This window comes from Triticum urartu, chromosome 2A, assembly GCF_056163025.1.
Source record: "Triticum urartu cultivar PI428250 chromosome 2A, HENAU_Tu73, whole genome shotgun sequence".
NCBI lineage: Eukaryota > Viridiplantae > Streptophyta > Magnoliopsida > Poales > Poaceae > Triticum > Triticum urartu.
This window is the reverse complement of record NC_141874.1, coordinates 655,167,603-655,183,248: the sequence shown is the minus strand read 5'-3', so window position 1 is coordinate 655,183,248 and position 15,646 is coordinate 655,167,603. Positions and strand designations below refer to the sequence as shown.

At 52.0% G+C, this 15,646-nt stretch overlaps 1 pseudogene; it reads right to left on the bottom strand.

Moving 5' to 3' along the window:
• Positions 1-6,325: 6,325 nt before the first annotated feature.
• On the bottom strand, positions 6,326-7,532 carry LOC147986451 (uncharacterized; annotated as a pseudogene).
• Between the last annotated feature and the right edge of the window lie 8,114 nt (positions 7,533-15,646).

Here is a 15,646-nt window from a genome sequence, read left to right as displayed (position 1 = left end):
GATTTGGATCACGACGAGTACGACTCCATCAACCCCGTTCTCTTGAATGCTTCCGCTTAGCGATCTACAAGGGTATGTAGATGCACTCTCCTTCCCCTCGTTGCTGGTCTCTCCATAGATTGATCTTGGTGACACGTAGGAAAATTTTGAATGTATGCTACGTTACCCAACATGTACGACCAAGGTGGATTATTCCTGGTCCGTTTTACGATCCATCTTGGTGAGATATGCCTCTCTGGACCGCCGACTGAAAGTTTGTGTGTGTGTGTGTGGGGGGGGGGGGGTTGCTACTTCGCACTTTGCTAGGTGAACCTCGGTTGGGGGGCATGCATTCATAGCTTAGGATTCCCTTCGTGGCAACACGAGGGAGGGGGGCTGCTAGCTACTTCGCACTTTGCTAGAGTAAACCTCGGTTGGGGGGCATGCATTCATAGCTTAGGATTCCCTTCATGCCGAAAAGAGGGAGGGGGGCTGCTAGCTACTTCACACTTTGCTAGGTGAATGAACCTCGGTTGGGGGGGGCATGCATTCATAGCTTAGGATTCCCTTCGTGCCGACACGAGGGATGAGGGGGGCTGCATCTACTTTGCACTTTGCTAGGTGAACCTCGGTTGGGGGGAGGGGCATGCATTCATAGCTTAGGATTACCAATTCGTGCCGACACGAGGGGGGTGGGGGCAAGCAATACCGTGCGCTTTGTGAGAGAGGTGCCACATCGAAGTTGCATTTGGTATTTGAAAATCAAACCACCCTTTTGATACATAAATTTGGTCCACATGCAAGTGTGTTCATGTTCTGACCCTCTCCCACGTCATTTTTCGCCAAATTTATGAACATTAGACAAGTCGGATGATGCAACAAACACGGTTCACCCAAACTGACCGTGTGCCACGTCGGTGCCCCTGTCACGCACACATCCGCACAGTACATTGGGCTCCACGAGGCTCCTTCTCTCAAAAATATCTGCCCGCCTCAAGGGTTTTTCTATTTCATAACACACGGTTGTTATCTCCAGACGTGTGCGATGTTTCTTGGTCCCAATCCCGCTTGCATCCCTAGAAAATATCTGCCCGCCTCAAGGGTTTTCTGTTTCATAACACATGGTTGTTATCTCTGAACCATGTGCGATGCACAATCATCAAAATTTTCAATAGCCCGCCATTTCACTCCCGCGTAGTAAAATTTTCAGTACACGCGTCATTTCCTCAAACACCCCCCTCCACACACACACACACCAAAACCTCCTCGGGCGTGCGCACACACACACACCTCCCTCGCTCGAAACCCTAGCAAGGTGCCTGCCGCCGCCGCCGCCGTAAGGCCTCCATTGTCAACATTTGCCGGTTTGCCCATGCAGCTTACCCACCGATCTCCATACCCAGGCCACCCTTAGTTTCTTAGATGACGCCTGCCAAACGCCCCCTTTCCCACAGATCCCCATCCCCATCCCCCACTCCAGAGCGTCGCAGCCTAAGCCCGACTACGGTTCCCATGGATCTCGAGGAGCGACTGACCCAAAAGAGGTGTATAGCGGTCTCTTCGCCCGACGTCGTCGAGGAAGCTGACGACCATTACTGGCGGCAGGCACTCAAGCAGCGGTCTAGAGTATGCGGGCATGTCTCGTCCGCCAGCTACGACATCGAGCTCATTGACAGCGACGGCCTGAGGTGGGCTATGTCATAGGTTAAGTGGCCCACCCCAACCCCTCAGGTTCAACCATCGTTGATCTCATCCATGGCTCCGCCGTTGATCTCATCCATGGCTCCGCCGTTGATCTCCTCTGGCTCGCTGTCAATAATTTTCCATTCTACATTGCCATCGAGCCCCTGTTGTCATTTCTAAAGGACACGTTCTGCGACGCTGGCCTGGGATCCACGGCTCCCAAGTCAGACCTCATCGACGGCGACCACGAGAAGGTTACCCTCTCCGTCTCTTCCAAGGGGAAAGAGCCCATGTGCTCTTCAAAGGGGAAAGCGCCTGTCTGCGACATCAGGGAGGGAACGCTACAGCCATGCTCTTCCAAGGGGAAGCAGCCCATCTGCGACAACATGGAGCGCATCCAGGGTCTGTGCTCTTCCCACGGGAATGAGCCCATCTATGACAAGTGAGGAAACCCATGATTTGTTTTGCCGTGCCTCTTCACAGGGGGAAACCCATGATTTGTTTTGTCGAGTCCCTTTTGTAGTGTAGTGAGAATATGTCCAATTTTAATTGATATACCTAGTTGTTTGCAGTATGCCTTGTTTATTTCAGTTGTTCAAAATGTGATGCTCTATACGTGCAATTATTTACTGTGCAGTACATTTCATCAATCCAGTTTTAAACATACCAATAGGAATGCACATATTTGCTTGCTGTTAAGCCTGTAATAGCTAGCATATGCCTCTTTTAAAGTTTTTTTTTATTGTTCGATTGTTTGTAGTTAGCATATGTCCAGTTTCAAATGCTATCTTTGGTTGTTCGTAGTATTCCTTGTTTATTCCAGTTATTCACAACGTGATGTTCTATATGTGCAAGTATAAACTGTTGTGCTTAACATGCTTCTCGATGTACCTACATAGGACAATTTTGGGAACGACTGCTGTTTTCCATCGAGGTTAGTTTCATCCCATGGCTTATATCTGCTCACTGTTCAGGATATCGGTAGCTGGTACAATATAGGCCGACGGCTGATAAGGGACTAATCGGTGAATCGGACTTTTAACTGAATATATCTGCAACCCATTTATCGTTAGGTTAACTAGGGCCATATGTAATATATCTGAGGCTACATAGCAACATGCACTGTACTTAATGTCTAAATATGCAATCCTAGGCTACATAGCAACAAGGAAGAGTGTTACATTAATGTTCTAATGATGTCTATATATACGTAGAAGAGCAGCAGCAAGAACAACAACACAGCCCTGTTTGGATACTCAACTTAGCTAGAGGTTAGAGTTAGTTTCTAGCTCATTACTAACCCTGAACTAACTCCATCCAAAGAGTTGTTTGGATGGTAGGGTTAGATTGACAATAAATGCACTAGGAGAACTAGTTCCAATTAGCACCTCTTGGGTTGGATGGTTTCTTTGCGTGGGTTATAGATGCAACTAGCTCAAACCAGCCCTCATGTTTAGATATACTTTAGGGCTATTTGAGCCCGAACTAGCTCAAACTAACTGTAACTCTCGGCGTTCTGGGAATGGGGGTCCCCAGACTTGCCTGCCTGCGGCCTACGGCGTGGCTCAAGTGGGGGCCCAGCGCGGCCCATCTTCATCAGCTCAAGACCCTCGTGAGGGGCCAAGCCTCACGGGGCAGACGATAGGAAGCTTCCTCAGAGGCAGCCTCATCAGGCAGGCTCATGAGGAGGCGGAGAGATCAAGGCAGGGGTGCCTCACGAGGAGCCCGTGACGCAAGCCATGACGATCGAGACCAGGCGGGCGCCAGGCGAGCGCCGGCCTGCGCAGTGTCCTTGTTTCCCCTTTGGTGCAAAGGGGGCAAGCATAGGCCAAGGCATCGGGCAAAGGTTACCATTCCGGTGCAACAAGACCAACACCAACAGAGCGGCAGGACGGAGGTCACCGTGGAGCCCAAGACGGCGTCACCACCAGTGCTTTTGGCAGCCGAAGACCACCTTTGGTCAGGATAACTTGTACTAGATGTTCCCCTTCAAAATGGCCAATTGTTGGCGCCCTTCCCGCTCATTATTTGGGGAGAGGCCCAGGGCCTCTATTAATAGAGCTAGCCACCACAGAGTGAGGGGAGAGGCAGAGACATCGAGACATAGAGGCATAGAGAGGTCGACACACCTAGACATCTAGAGATCTGATAGAGCCCTAGCAGAGAGAGAGAGAGAGAGAGCGGCGACTGAACTCACCCAAGCAGTTCATCGCACCAGCTCAAGAACACCTCTCGCGAGGTTGTTCTTCCCTTGTACTATTCATTATCAGCCCCTGAGGCAATCCACCACACCACACACTGGAGTAGGGTATTACACCACAACGGTGGCCCGAACCAGTATAAACCTCGTGTCCCTTGTGTTGTTCGTTGTTTCCAGCTTAGATCACGCGAGGAGATTGGACGTAGATCGGTAGGGGAGAGATCTCCGCGCGCACCCCAGTGTTCGAACCTCAAGGGTCTGCCGGAACCCGAAATCTGACATTTGGCGCGCCAGGTAGGGGTGTGCCGGAATCCCTCTTCCTCCGCATCGCGTTCCGTCGCCTCGCCGTTCAGATGTCAAGTGACCCGGCAGCCAACGCCGACAGCTGGGCAGTGTGGCCCGCCCACGCTGTGTCACCGACCCAGGGCGACCTCAACCTTGCGCCTCAGGCAGCCCGCGCTCCGCAGGGCGCTGCGGGGCGCGGGCAACGCGGCCAGACGCCACCTGCCCTCACACCACGGTAGGTGCGGGCCGCAGCAAGGGCCTCAAACCATGTCGCGGCCACAACGTCGTACACCCGACGGGAGCAAGCGAACTCCAGGGCCGCGCTCACAGTGGCCCGAGAGCTGCTACAGTGCCGGCTGCTAGTGGGCGGCCGCGACGTTTTGCTGGAGCGAGTAGCCGAGCTCCTGGACGCCGCCGCCTCGGGAACACCTCCTTTCTACGTCCAGCTGCCACCCCAGACCCCCGGCGGGCCGTATGGCGGCGTCGTGCGCGCGCACGCAACTTCCAGCGGACTCCAGGGCCCTTTCAACGTCAACACCTCCGCCGGCACCGGGCGACAAGTCACGCCGGCCTCTTCTCAGGTCAGTGAAGGGGTGCACGCCGCGGCCTTCGGCTTCGGCGGACCCCCGCGCCATCACCCCCAAGACGGCGCTCCAAGCCAGGCTGCGTGGCATGCGGGGCGCTACGGCGAGGCGCACGAGGTGGTGGCCCCAGAAGCCTATGTGCCCCGCTTGGTGGATCAGGGGTGCGCATTGGAAGAAGATCATGGCTCATTCCTCGGGCCTGGCTGGGGCGAGGAGACGCTAGGGGCTGAGCTCTTTCAGGAACCCCAGGAGAGCCTCGACAACCGCACCAGCGGCGACAACTATCGGGTACCACTCATCCCTCATGAGCAAGCTTATGCTAACCATGGGTCGCAGGAGATACAGGTCGCCGCAGCAGGTGGATGCCCCAATTCTGCAGCGTCATACCCCTCAGGAGGAGGGCGCAGGGGGTTGCAGGAGAGGGTCCGGGATTCGGGTTCGTCCCCGCGGCGGTTGGAGCAAGGCGATCTCAGGAGGTAGGCCCCCTGCCGGGGAGGTGCCCCAGGGTCTGCCCCCGGCAGAGGTCCCGTGGTCGTCAGGGGAACCGCTGGCGACCGCTCTGCCCCATTGGCGTCGTCCTTGGTTTCCGTTCGCCATCGATGGCGGCAGAGTGAGGTGCAAGGCGGGGCCCTCGTCTGGCGATATGAAGCAAGGCCGGTACCTGTGAAGAAGGCCCAGTGCCTGTGAAGCTCGCCGCCCATGACACTCTCATGCAATAATGAGTGGGGTTGTACACGCCCCGCAGTCTCCGAAGAGCCGCCCTCGGGCCTCCGGGGCTCCCGCCCACGCCCAGTGGCAGCACTTAGCTCCGCGCTGGTGAGAAGACGTCAAAGACTAGACTAGGTGCCGGACGCGGCCTTTTGCTTTTGCCTTTCCTTGTTGACAAAGTTCTTCAATTTGGATTTAAGTTGGATTTGAGCTCGATGCTTGCGTGTGTTTGGGGGAAGGGCTGTTTAGTCTCGTTCGAGCAATCTCTCGCGTTCTGGTTTCGGCTTTGCGTCCAAAGTTAGCATCGGCTGCCCCCCCCCTCGCGAGCCCCTCGCGAGCTGGGCCGGGCCAGGCACGTTTACAACTAGGACCGCTGTTACCGCACCCTTTCCGGAGGTTTTCATCACGGAATCTACAAGTTAATCAGAAGACACCCGAGGTGCAGCGGCCCCTGCAGGCCCACTCGGGACTCGTCGGGGTCTGAAGGTACACAAGTCAGCTGACCCATCACCGGGCCAACGGCTAAGTTCACACGCAACATTATGCTTACCAGGGTACTAATTGCAAACCTTTACATGAGGGGCTTCCCCTCCCAAAATGCTCTTACATTATTCAGGGCCAAGCCCGAACCTTCTTCGTGCAGGATAAACAGCAGTGACATGCGGCCAGTTGGACATATCACTCACCGCGTCTTCTTGGGCATCCTCGGAGGCATCACTGGCGTCGTTGACATTGCCGCCGCCGCCAACATCTCTGTCAGCGCCAGGCTCGTCCACAACACCGCCTTCATTGGCGGCCACGACCACGCCGTCATCATCAGACGCAAAGGCCCTGACGAGGGCGTCCAAATTGTCCTCCACCCATCGCGCCAGGTCGCCCCGGACTGCTATGGGCACGGGTGCGATGGCAGCGTCGAAGTCGAAGTGGGGGTCCCTGCCTAGTAGATAGCTGAAGACGCGGGATAATGCACGCCTGAGCAAGGCTCGACTCCTCTCTTCGACAAGCCAACGGGACCTTTCGGAGCGGTTCTCCAGAAGTGTCACCACATCGGTGAAAAACTAGAGGTTGCCGGCGTAGTTGACCTCGTGCGGCTCCTTAGCGGCAGCCTCGCAGATGTTGCCCAAAGTTGTGTTGGCCCTTTCTCTGAGCGTTTGAAGCATGGGGGCATGCTCACGCTCCAGAACCCGCCGCCGATGGATCTCGTCCTCATTCCGCTGCGTGACGGCCTCGGCGTCATCAACCCTATGTTGGAGAAGAAGCTGCTCGACCCGGGAAGAGGACAGCTCCGCCTGTGCTGCGCTGAGGGCGGCTGCGGAGGAGTCCGCACGCCGCGTCACTTCGGCCAGTTTGGCCCTGAGGGCTGCGGTCCTGCCCTCAGCCTCGGCCTTGATCAGCCCCAACCTCGTCTCGTATTCGCGCTCGAAGGCCGAGCGAGCTTCCGCCAGGCGGCGATCGACTTCTTCCTGGGCCCAGGCTTCGCGCGCGGCAACGTCATCCTCCGCCCGAGCCACCAGGCGCTCCCTCATCTCCAACCGCTCAAGATCAAGGTTGCGCTCGGCGGCCTCCAGCGTCAACGCCTCCTCGCGTTTCAGAAGCTCCGCCCAGTCAACAGGGGCCCCCTCCATCGACTCAAGGGCCGCCTGACGCAGTTCCACTTGCTGCTCCAGGGAGTTGCTCCAGGCCTGGAGCTCCCATGCGCACTCCTCTGCATCCTTGCGCCGTCGGTCTGCTTCCCGAGCCTCCTCGACGGCCTGGGAGCAGGCCTCCCGCGAAGCTGCCAGCGACGCTTCAGCCTTCACATTTTTTAGATCACGTTGGTGACGCGCGAGGGCGATGGCTACCTTTAGTTTGCGCCTCTCCTCAGCAAGGCGCAAGCCTTCGGCCTCGAGGCACGCATCCTCGTCAGCAAGCTCTGCCCCGATCCGGCTCACCGCATCCGCCGCCCTCTGGAGGACATCTTCACGAAGGGCGCGTCGCTCCCGGACGCGCCTGAGCACGTCATCCGCATCACCCTCTTCCACCGGAGCATGCGGAGGGCCCCGAGGCAGCAAGCCCCCTCCTGGCGCGGAGCTGGGGGCTGGCGCCCTAGTCATGTCTGAACGGACCTCTCTGGGAATCCGGCCTGGCATCGGAGGAGGAACGCGGGGAAAGCCGGATGTGCCCCAGGAGGACTCATGAAGAAAGGACAGCGGGCGCGCAGGCCCGAGGTGCCATATGGAACGGACCACTCCACCAACCGGTCTGGCAGCAGGGGTGCCGCTCGAGCACGGCGAGCCCAGGGCCAGCGGAGAAGGCGAAGCTTGGGGGATGGCTCCCGGGCTGACTCGGCAAGTCTCGCAGGGCAAGGCCTGAAAGGGCCACAATCAGTCGCAGGGATAGCAAAGTGAATGAGCAAAGAAAGAAGAAGACTTACTCGTCCATGGCAAAGTACTTCTTGCGCTTCAACAAGCGGCAGGGGCAGTCGTTGCCGCCCAAGGCCTCCTTTCTCTTGCGGAGGGCCACGAAGTCTACGCGGAACCGACCTAAGCGCTCGATGTAGGGGTCGGCCTCTGGTGCGGAAGAAGCGTCAAGATGGTCAGTGCTGGAGGAGTCAGCCTGGGGGGCGTCGCCTCGCGAGAAACGGCCGGGGCCTCAGGAGCCCCGGCCTCAGGAACCATAGGCCGCGACTCCGCACTTGCCTCCGCTCCAGGGCGGGCCTCGGGAGACGCCGCCTTCGAGGCTTCTCGCGGCGTCGGCACCTCTGCATCGATCGCCTCAACTCCCGTTGGTTCTCGTATCCCCGCCCTGTCGCCCGAGGAAGGACCGCTGTGGGCGGCAGGGGAAGCAACCACGACGGCAGGGTTCACGCGGGGCCCCATGAAGCCAGCCGGGCGCAGTCCCCACTCGTCAAAGCTGGGCATCTGCCTCACAAAATCGGCCCTGCCGGAGCAAAGATACAAGAGGATACCATTGCTCCGAAGGCTGCCTGGGGAAGGATCGCCAGTCAAGACCCTGAGCACCGTCCACAGCACTTCAGGCGCCAAGTCCTCCTCCTGAAGCCGCATGCGGTCTCTATGCCTCGCAAAGTCCCACATCCGGCGAGAGTGGCGCTGAAGAGGAGCAATGTGACATTGGAGGAACTCCTTCACCACCTTGGGCGCTGACACATTGAGCGCCCTCAAACTCTTAAAGCGGCGCCAGACGAAGGCGAGCCGGGGGCTTGCGAGCACCTCATGATCCCAGCCTAGGTTGGGAACAGCGGGCGAGGTCGGGTGCGAGTGCAAAGGGTTGGGCACTCCGATGTCCACGTATTGCCACCGCTCTCTGAACCTGGCCTCAGGAGAAGGAAGGCCGAAGTCGATCCCTGAAGCGGTCGTCTCTGGCATGGCGAAGAAGCTCACACACCCTGAGCACTGAGTGGGGTTGCTCAGGCGCAAGGAAAAGAAGTGGCGCAGGAGGGCAACAAAAGGAGGAATGCCTATCATCGCCTCGCAAACAAAAGCAAAGATAGCCAGAAGAGTAATGGACTCCGGCCCAAGGTGCATCATGCGGATCTGATAATGGGAGAGCACCGCATTGAAGAAGGCGGAAAAGGGGGGAACCAGACCCGCCCAAAGGGCATCGGCAAAGAATCGGACCTCCGTGATGATCCTATCAAGGGAGGCATGGGACGCAGGCCAGACTGTGGTCCTGCCGTGCTCATTGAAGATCGTGGCAAGGGCGGAGCGGACCTTCTTCAAAGCTTCTGGATTGAGTATGATCGATCGAGCAATGGCGGGGGCCACCGCCGGAGGTGTGCGGGGCGAAGGCGCGGGCTTCTTTCCCCTTCCTTTCTTCGTCGGCACCATGGCGGTGAAGAGAGGGAAGAACTCGAGCCGGATTGGCGGCGGAGGCTGGAGCTCGAAGAAGGAAAGGTAGGAGGCAAGCGAGCAGCGGAAAGGAGGAACAACTGTGTGCAACTACGGGTCCACTTAGCTGGGTGCACAACAAGGCGTCGTGGGGAAGCGCAGACGCCCACGTCCAATCAATCGCCACGCGGCGCTCGAGGCCGCAGGCTTATTGGGGCCCGCGGCGCTTCGCGGTTGCCTCTTCGCTTCCCTTCTAGGCCAAGCCCGGGCGCGCCTTGGGCCCGGGGGCTACTGTCGGCGTTTTGGGAATGGGGGTCCCCAGACTTGCCTGCCTGCGGCGTGGCTCAAGTGGGGGCCCAGCGCGGCCCATCTTCATCAGCTCAAGACCCTCTCAAGGGGCCAAGCCTCGCGGGGCAGACGGCAGGTAGCTTCCTCAAAGGCAGCCTCATCAGGCAGGCTCGCGAGGAGGCGGAGAGATCAAGGCAGGGGTACCTCGCGAGGAGCCCGTGACGCAAGCCATGAAGATTGAGACCAGGCGGGGGCCAAGCGGGCGCCGGCCTGCGCAGTGTCCTTGTTTCCCCTTTGGTGCAAAGGGGGCAAGCACAGGCAAGGCATTGGGCAAAGGTTACCATTCCGGTGCAACCAGACCAAGACCAACAGAGTGGCAGGACGGAGGTCACCGTGGATCCCAAGACGGCGTCACCACCAATGCTTTTGACAGCCGAAGACCACCTTTGGTCAGGATAACTTGTACTAGATGTTCCCCTTCAAAATGGCCAATTGTTGGCACCCTTCCCGCTCATTATTTGGGGAGAGGCCCAGGGCCTCTATAAATAGAGCTAGCGACCACAGAGTGAGGGGAGAGGCAGAGACATCGAGACATAGAGGCATAGAGAGATCGACACACCTAGACATCTAGAGATCTGATAGAGCCCTAGCAGAGAGAGAGAGCGGCGACTGAACTCACCCAAGCAGTTCATCGCACCAGCTCAAGAACACCTCTCGCAAGGCTGTTCTTCCCTTGTACTATTCATCATCAGCCCCTGAGGCAATCCACCACACCACACACTGGAGTAGGGTATTACACCACAACGGTGGCCCGAACCAGTATAAACCTCGTGTCCCTTGTGTTGTTCATTGTTTCCATCTTAGATCACGCGAGGAGATTGGACGTAGATCGGTAGGGGAGAGATCTCCATGCGCACCCCAGTGTTTGAACCTCAAGGGTCTGCTGGAACCCGAAATCCGACAGTAACCCCTGGATACAGCAGTAGTTAATCAGCCAATAATTTGGAAGAATGCACTAAACTCCTTTCGGCCCATAATATAAGATGTTAATCCATCTAATATGTGAGTATATTGGATGTTATAAGATACTCCCTCCGTTCCTAAATATTTTTATTTTTAAATATTTCAAATGGACTACCACAAACGGATGTATATAGACATATTATAAAAGAGTGTTGTACTACATCATTGTGCAATTGCTGTTTAGCTTCTAATATTAACTTGGTGCTTTAGGTACATATGTCATTGGTAAATATCTGTGCTTTGACCCTTTTTGCGTATGGGGCAATGAGATATCGATGAACCAGCATCAAGTGAGGAAGCTGATAAAGATTGTTAATAAAATGGGTCCAAAGATGGCAATTAAACTATTTGTTTACACTTTATCCAAGACAAAAGCGAACTGCAGGATGGTAAGTAAGAACTCTGCAGCCTTCTTTTTACTGCCCATAATGAGTTGTGTTAGATGACAATGTCTGAATCTTTTTCCTTTGCAGTGGTTGCCGAAGTAGTTTACTCAAGATTACCTTTCAAACTACATGATTGGTGGGCATGAAAAGGTTAAAGTCTTTCTACCAGAACACGATGATTATCTAGATGTTTTCATGAAGACCGTGAAGGATGGGCGGTCGGCCATCACAAGGGGTTGGACTAGAGTCGTGCGTGCCTTCTGCATGGAGGAGGGCACAATATGGGCATTCGGTTCACCTTGTTCAGCAACCAGAATATATTTCGCCTCTTTCTTTACCGTCTTTAATAGTACAAGTATACAACTGTGGTTCATCATTCTTTATTTGGTTCTTATGTAATTCTTGAACATATGTACCTATGAATCGAATAATGCATTGGTTGTTTGAACCTGATTGATATGAATAATGCTGTACATTAAAATCCAAATTCAAATTCAAATCCAGTACAATTTGAAATAGCAGCAATTAAATTACGGTGAAATTACGCTCTCCAGGTTGTTATGGCACACACGGTTGGTAAAACACAAACGTTTGCGATATACACCATAATTCGAGACGGTTCACAGAGAGGAAACGTGTGCAAGCATGCACACAGTTGCTGTTTCCAAAGCGTGTGTGATTTCAGACAATATCACAAACGGTGCAGGCAAACTAAACATTTGTGTTAGTTGACTTATCGTACATGATTTGCAACCATGAACTGTTTCTGATGAAGTATGCATCGTAAACGTTCCACCACAGAATAACGTGTGCGATAGTTGTCGTGTACGACGATGTTACGATGGTTCGACGTTTCGTAATCTTGTCCAACACTCGTACGACTATTAGCTAATCTTCTTAACAGTGAACCGTTTGTGATGGGCCACACAACGTACACGTTCTATAATAGTGATTTGTTTGTGATGGGCCACCATAGCACCACAGAATACCAACTGTGATGGCAATGCGAGTAGAAATGAGTTGGAGTATTGTCGGGTCCCTATCCCCGACGGTTTTTGGGTCGTGTGGGAAGGACCCCCCCTATCGCCCACAGTCACTTGGCGACGGTTCCAAATGCCGTCGCGGAAAGGGGTTAAAAACTGTTTGTTTAGGACCGACGCGCACCAGTGATTGATTGTTTGAATGTTATCCGTATAGAGTTAGCGATTAATTGTTTGTTCTGTACAAAGTTTTTGCTAATAATCCAACTAGGGTTAGCTTGCATGCTAATAATTCATGGCTAGATCTTGAGAATTGATTTTGAATGTCCTACATATATGTTTGTGCCTTTTTCTTCCCGCTTTTGAGAATTGATTTTGAATGTCCTACATGTTATGCCATTTTTTTATTTCAGATTGGTATGTACACATATGAGGCTCCGGCCAGCGCCGCCGCCGGATGTAGATCTTGGACCCAGCTATGCGGCCAGAAGCAGCCCCCTGGACCTGAGGAACAAGTAGAATCTCCGGCGGACCGCATCAGCGATCTCCCAGACGGCATCCTTGGGGAGATCATCTCCCTTCTCCCCACCAAGAATGGCTGCCGCACACAAGTCCTCGCATCTCGATGGCGCACTCTGTGGTGCATGATACGTCTCCAACGTATCTATAATTTTTGATTGCTCCATGCTATATTATCTTCTGTTTTGGACATTATTGGGCTTTATTATCCACTTTTATATTATTTTTGGGACTAACCTATTAACAGGAGGCCCAGCCAAGAATTGTTGTTTTTGCCTATTTTAGGGTTTCGAAGAAAAGGAATATCAAATGGAGTCCAAACGGAATGAAACCTTCGGGAACGTGATTTTTGGAACGAACAAGATCCAGGAGACTTGGACCCTACGTCAAGCAACCAACAGGGAGGCCACGAGGTAGGGGGCGCGCCTACCCCCCCCCCCCAGGCGCACGCACCCTCCACCCTCGTGGGCCTCCTATTGCTCCACCGACGTACTTCTTCCTCCTATATATACCTACGTACCCCCAAACGATCAGATACGGAGCAAAAAACCCTAATTCCACCGCCGCAACTTTCTGTATCCACGAGATCCCATCTTGGGGCCTGTTTCGGAGCTCCGCCGAAGGGGGCATCGATCACGGAGGGCTTCTACATCAACACCATAGCCTCTCCAATGAAGTGTGAGTAGTTTACCTCAGACCTTCGGGTCCATAGTTATTAGCTAGATGGCTTCTTCTCTCTTTTTGGATCTCAATACAAAGTTCTCCCCCTCTCTTGTGGAGATCTATTCGATGTAATCTTCTTTTTGCGGTGTGTTTGTTGAGATCGAGGAATTGTGGGTTTATGATCAAGTTTATCTATGAACAATATTTGAATCTTCTCTGAATTCTTTTATGTATGATTTGTTATCTTTGCAAGTCTCTTCGAATTATCAGTTTGGTTTGGCGTACTAGATTGATCTTTCTTGCAATGGGAGAAGTGCTTAGCTTTGGGTTCAATCTTGCGGTGTCCTTTCCCAGTGACAGTAGGGGCAGCAAGGCATGTATTGTATTGTTGCCATCGAGGATAGCAAGATGGGGTTTTCATCATATTGCATGTGTTTATCCCTCTACATAATGTCATCTTGCATAACATGTTACTCTGTTCTTATGAACTTAATACTGGCAGGAGTAGCGGTCGATGTGTGGAGTAATAGTAGTAGATGCAGGCAGGAGTCAGCCTACTTGTCTCAGACGTGATGCCTATATACATGATCATACCTAGATATTCTCATAACTATGCTAAATTCTGTCAATTGCTCAACAGTAATTTGTTCACCCACCGTAAAATACTTATGCTCTTGAGAGAAGTCACTAGTGAAACCTATGGCCCCCGGGTATATCTTCATCATATTAAATCTTCCAAAACTTAGTTATTTTCATTGCCTTTTGTTTTACTTTGCATCTTTATCATAAAAATACCAAAAATATTATCTTATCATATCTATCAGATCTCACTCTCATAAGTGATAGTGTAGGGATTGACAACCCCTTATCGCGTTGGTTGCGAGGATTTATTTGTTTTGTGTAGGTGTGAGGGACTGGCGCGTAGCCTCCTACTGGATTGATACCTTGGTTCTCAAAAGCTAAGGGAAATACTTATGCTACTTTGCTGCACCACTCTTTCCTCTTCAAGGGAAAACCAACGCAAGTGCTCAAGAGGTAGCAAGAAGGATTTCTGGCACCATTGCCGGGGAGGTCTACGCAAAAGTCAACATACCAAGTACCCATCACAAACCCTTATCTCCCGCATTACATTATTTGCCATTTGCCTCTCGTTTTCATCTCCCCCACTTCACCCTTGTCGTTTTATTCGCCCTCTCTCTCTCTATCCTTCCTCTCTTTCTCTATTTGCCTCTTTTTGCCCGTTCCTCGTTTGCTTGTGTGTTGTATTGCTTGCTTGTCACGATGGCTCAAGATAACACTAAATTGTGTGACTTTACCAATACCAACAACACTGATTTTATTAGCACTCCGATTGCTCCTCTTACCAATGCTGAATCTTGTGAAATTAATGTTGCCTTGCTGAATCTTGTCATGAAAGATCCGTTTTCCGGCCTTCCTAGTGAAGATGCCGCTACCCATCTAAATAGCTTCGTTGATTTGTGTGATATGCAAAATAAGAAAGATGTGAACAATGATATTGTTAACTTGAAGCTATTTCCTTTTTCGCTTAGAGACCGTGCTAAAGCTTGGTTTTTGTCTTTGCCTAAAAATAGTATTGATTCATGGAATAAGTGCGAAGATGCTTTTCTCTCTAAGTATTTTCCTCCCGCTAAGATCATCTCTCTTAGAAACGATATTATGAATTTTAAGCAACTTGGTCATGAACATGTTGCACAAGCTTGGGAGAGGATGAAATTAATGATACGTAATTGCCCAACACATGGTTTAAATTTGTGGATGATTATAAAAATTTTTATGCCGGATTAAATTTTGCTTCTAGAAATCTTTTAGATTCGGCTGCGGGAGGAACTTTTATGGAAATCACTTTAGGAGAAGCTACTAAACTCCTAGATAATATTATGGTTAAATATTCTCAATGGCACACTGAAAGATCTACTAATAAAAAAGTGCATGCGATAGAAGAAATTAATGTTTTGAGTGGTAACATGGATGAACTTATGAAATTATTTTCCAATAAGAGTGTTTCTTCTGATCCTAATGATATTCCTTTGTCTACTTTGATTGAGAATAATAATGAATCTATGGATGTGAATTTTGTTGGTAGGAATAATTTTGGTAACAACGCGTATAGAGGAAACTTTAATCCTAGGCCTTATCCTAGTAATTCCTCTAATAATTATGGTAATTCCTACAACAATTATTATGTAAATTATAACAAGATGCCCTCTTATTTTGAATCTAATATTAAAGAATTTATTACTTCACAAATGAATTTCAATGCCTTGATTGAAGAAAATTGCTTAGGATTGATGAGTTGGCTAGGAATGTTGATAGAATTTCTCTTGATGTTGATTCTTTGAAACTTAGATCTATTCCTACTAAGCATGATATCAATGAGTCTCTCAAAGCCATGAGAATTTACATTGATGAGTGCAAAGAAAGAACCGCTAGGATGCGTGCTAAGAAAGATTCCTTTATAAGAGCGTGTTCTTCTAGTTTCCATGATAATAAAGATGAAGAT